The sequence below is a fragment of the Myotis davidii genome, unplaced genomic scaffold (genome assembly GCF_000327345.1).
Source record: "Myotis davidii unplaced genomic scaffold, ASM32734v1 scaffold26, whole genome shotgun sequence".
NCBI classification, from domain to species: Eukaryota; Metazoa; Chordata; class Mammalia; order Chiroptera; family Vespertilionidae; genus Myotis; species Myotis davidii.
The window spans coordinates 164,332-168,479 of NW_006299245.1; positions in this window are offsets into that span (position 1 = coordinate 164,332).

A 4,148-nucleotide genomic window follows, 5' to 3' on the forward strand; every position below is an offset into this window, starting at 1 on the left:
ACCGACTCCGTCCACACCTTTGGGGACCCCTGGACCTGCTGGGGCTGGACCCCGGCATAACATGTAGATTAAAATGCCCTCAGCTGCCTGGCAGCAAGCAATCATTTAATGCATCCTTTTCAGGTCTGGGGAAATGCCCTCAGCCATCTTCAGATGATTCAGCCCTGCTGACATGCTGGAACTGGCTTCCGGCATCCAGGTTTATGGGTTGATGCTCAACTACTGAGCCACACTGGCTGGACTAGGTTGTTTCTTTTAAAATCAAAAGAGTAATGTCTCCTACTGGTTTATGTCCCCCTCAGTTCTGACAAAGGAGAGGGTGTTTGCCATTCATGGTTCAAAATTTTTATTTTTTATGTAAAGAAGTATTTATTAAAGTAAAATATCTAACTGGACTGCTTGATTATAAATAGATTTTTAAAAATTCATAAAATATTTGATCCAAAGAATGGAGCTACTTATTCTAAAGGGAAAAAAGTCACTCACAAAAGAAAATTTACATACTCAGGGTTAAACATGTATCACTCTTTTTAGGGGAATATTATATAATAGAAAACATAACTTCAATAAATATCTTCTTTAATGATGTTCAGATTATATCTTTTCCTTTTTCCCATTCCCCCAAATTTAGTACACATATTGGTAAATGTACTGGATTGTTCACAGGACATATATAATAATTCCAAGCAATTTCATTTGACATTCAAGGGGGAGGGTTGATAAATTTATGAAATATGCACCATTTCATTTAATCTTAACAATGACCTTGTACAGATGAAACTGAAATTTAAGATGGGCTTAGGTGTTTGTTTTTTAAAACTGCAAGCTAATGAGGATAGAACTGAGTTTTAATCTAGATCTATATCTATATCACTGCTATAATGACTTTTACAATAATAGTTTCTCATTAATTAAGCACTGATTATATAATGTTTACTTTATTTGATAATTAACTTATTTGAATTTTTGAACAACCTTTGGAGTAGTAATCATTGCTCTCACTTTAGTGTACAAAGTACTTACCTTATTTGATCCTTACAGCTAAGGAAACTTGGGGTCATATAGCCACAACCAATAAGGATTATAGCTATGAGTTGAATCTATAAGTCTTGATTTCCAAAGTGTTTCTTTAAATACAATCTGCATTTTTCTCCCCACCTCCCATTTTATTCCTTAACTCCGAAATACCCCTTGGGAGCTATTGCTACACTCTCCTGTTTTTGTTCCTTCCCTCATATCTGTTCTTTTTAAAATTAATTAATTTCATTTTTTTATTAAGGTATTACATATGTGTTCTTATCACCCTTGACTTCCCAACTCCTCCCCCCCTACTCAAATCCTCACCCCCCTGGTGTCTGTGTCCATTGGTTATTCTTATATGCTTGCATACAAGTCCTTTGGTTGATCTCTCCCCTTACCCTTTCACTTTCCTCTTAGGTTGGACGGTCTTATTGATGCTTCTCTGTCTCTGGACCTGTGTTTGCTCATCAGTTTATGTTGTACATTATATTCCACAAATGAGTGAGATCATGTGGTATATATCTTTCTCTGACTGGCTTATTTCGCTTAGCATAATGCTCTCCAGGTCCATCCATGCTGTTGCAAATGGTAAGAATCCCTTCTTTTTTTTTACCGCAGCATAGTATTCCATTGTGTAGATGTACCACAGTTTTCTAATACACTCATCTGCTGATGGGCACTTAGGTTGTTTCCAAATATTAGCTATGATAATTGTGCTGCTATGATCATAGGGGGTGCATATATCCTTTCTGATTGGTCATATCTGCTCTGACACCACCTTTGAGGTCCTTGTTCCATTAATGTTGCTCAAGTATTAAGGAGGGCGCTTCTACTCACAAATTTTAATTTTCTCAAACTATGATAGTTTCTGATCTTTTTTTTTTAAATTACTACTCTTTTAAGCCACGTGGTATGAGTAGTCTAGTAGAAGAAATTAATCACGTCATCATAGGTAGAGTGAAAAGCATTCAAAGCCAAACAACTCAAAAGATGGAACAGCAGATTATTCTTGGCCTTCCAGAACTTTCTAAGAAGTCTCATGCACTGAGATTTTGAGGTATTTTTTCACTGCTCAGGAATCTTTCCCCTCAAAAGTGGAGGTGTTGATCTCCTCCTTCTTCTCCTTCTTCTTCTTCTTCTTTACAAATTTCAATGCTACTAAGATCCTAAATGTGCTAATATTGGTGTTAACTTGCTGTTATTCTTTTGCTGCTTGAAGTGACACAAAGTTCCATTTTAAATAGGAAGCCAGAAAAAAAGGTTATTTTATTTTCACATCAATTCATATGTAGTATAGAAGAGATTAAAAACTTCTAAAGCAGTGGACTGTGATAGAGAGTGGAAGGAATCATTTTGAGGAGATATTATTTCAACTAGTTACATAGGATTTGGAATAGTGATGGGTGTATTGGAAACATTACGGACAAAAGACATGGGCATATCAGTAGAAGTAATAAATCAAAGGGCATGTATGGGAAGCAATATTTTACTTTTACTGGGAAATGAGGTGCATAAAATGGAGTAATGGGGATAAAATTAGAAAAGTAAATTGGGGAAATACTGGATACAAAGTGAAGATATTTGTATTTGTTCAGTGTTTAATGGATTTTGAAGTAAGGACTTATTTAGTTAGAATTGTGCTTCCATTATATTAGTCTGAAATAAGGACTAAAGTGGATTGGAATGGGAAGAGTCCAAATGAGGCAAGTCAGGAAACTAGGGTAACATTTGGGAGACAGGTAAAGATAATCTGAAAAAGTGCAAGATGTGAGAAGAAAAGGAGTAAAATGAGATCTAGTAGGACTTGCTCACCAATTACAAACTGAAGGTAAAGAGAGGAAAGAGTCTAAAATGACTTAATCCCAGAATCAGTAATAGGATTAAGGAAGCCAGGAAAACCAACAGGATTGGGAAAAGGGAATTGAGCTGGATATACACTATCTGAAGCATAAGTAGGATATCCAAGTGGAGAAATTTAAGAGAAATTTGAAATATAGTCTGAACTATGGATTTATTTGGGGATGAACACAGAATTTTCTCTTTTTTAAGAGTTCTTTAAAATTTATTTTTGTGTGTTCTGGAAATAGGAATATTTAGGAAGGGGAAAAATATAATTGTTTTAAAATTATGATATTAGAGAGCTGATAAGTCTGATTAGAAAATACTTTAGAGATGCTTAAAATAGATGTTTTCTATTCCTAAGTCAGAAACATCTACTCTCTAGAAATGCTTCTCAGGAGATAATTTTAACTCACATTTAAAATTGGAATGGTGAAGAAATTACTTTTTAACTCTCATTATCTAAGTCTCATCTGTTGTCATTTAAAATATGTACACTCATTTTAGAGACATTTCCCATTGTTGAATTGTATATTTTAATCAAATCTCATTCATTACCCAATATCATGTCTAGATCTGATTTTTAATTTATCACCTTCATATTTATATTTTACTCTTGAATTCAAATGTACTGATATGTATGGCCAAGAATTTTCCATTATTCCTTAACATGTTTAACAGATTTTTAATTCTTGTCTGTTTCATTGCTATTTATAATGTATTTCACCATAACATTACATTGATGTTTGGTTGAAATAACTTGATGGTTCAGAAATATAGTGAAAATATTAATGACGGAACACAAAAACATGTTTTAACTTTTTATGGCCCAACAATTGAGGTGTCATTTTGGGAGTGTTCTTCATATTTAGATCTGGCCTTAGGAACCTATGGAGGTGATTTAAGTTTTCAGTATATGAGGCTTCTCCTACTCTATATGTAGTTTTATGGTGTATTACTTTTTCTACATTAGACAAAATAAATGTCAATTTTATCTGGAAATTACAATATACCCACATATAGAGTAAATGTGCTAATCCCTTCTAAAATCTGTTAATAATTTACTTTCCCTTGGACATAATTCTACTTTATCATAGACTAGAGGCCCAGTGCACAAAATTCGTGCATGGGTGGGGTGTTCCTCAGCACAGCCTGCACCCTCTCCAAACTGGGACCCCACGGGGGATGTCTGATTGCTGGCAGTCAGACATCCCTCTCACAATCTGGGACCACTGGCTCCTAACCACTCACCTGCCAGCCTGATCACCCCCTAACTACTCCCCTGCCAA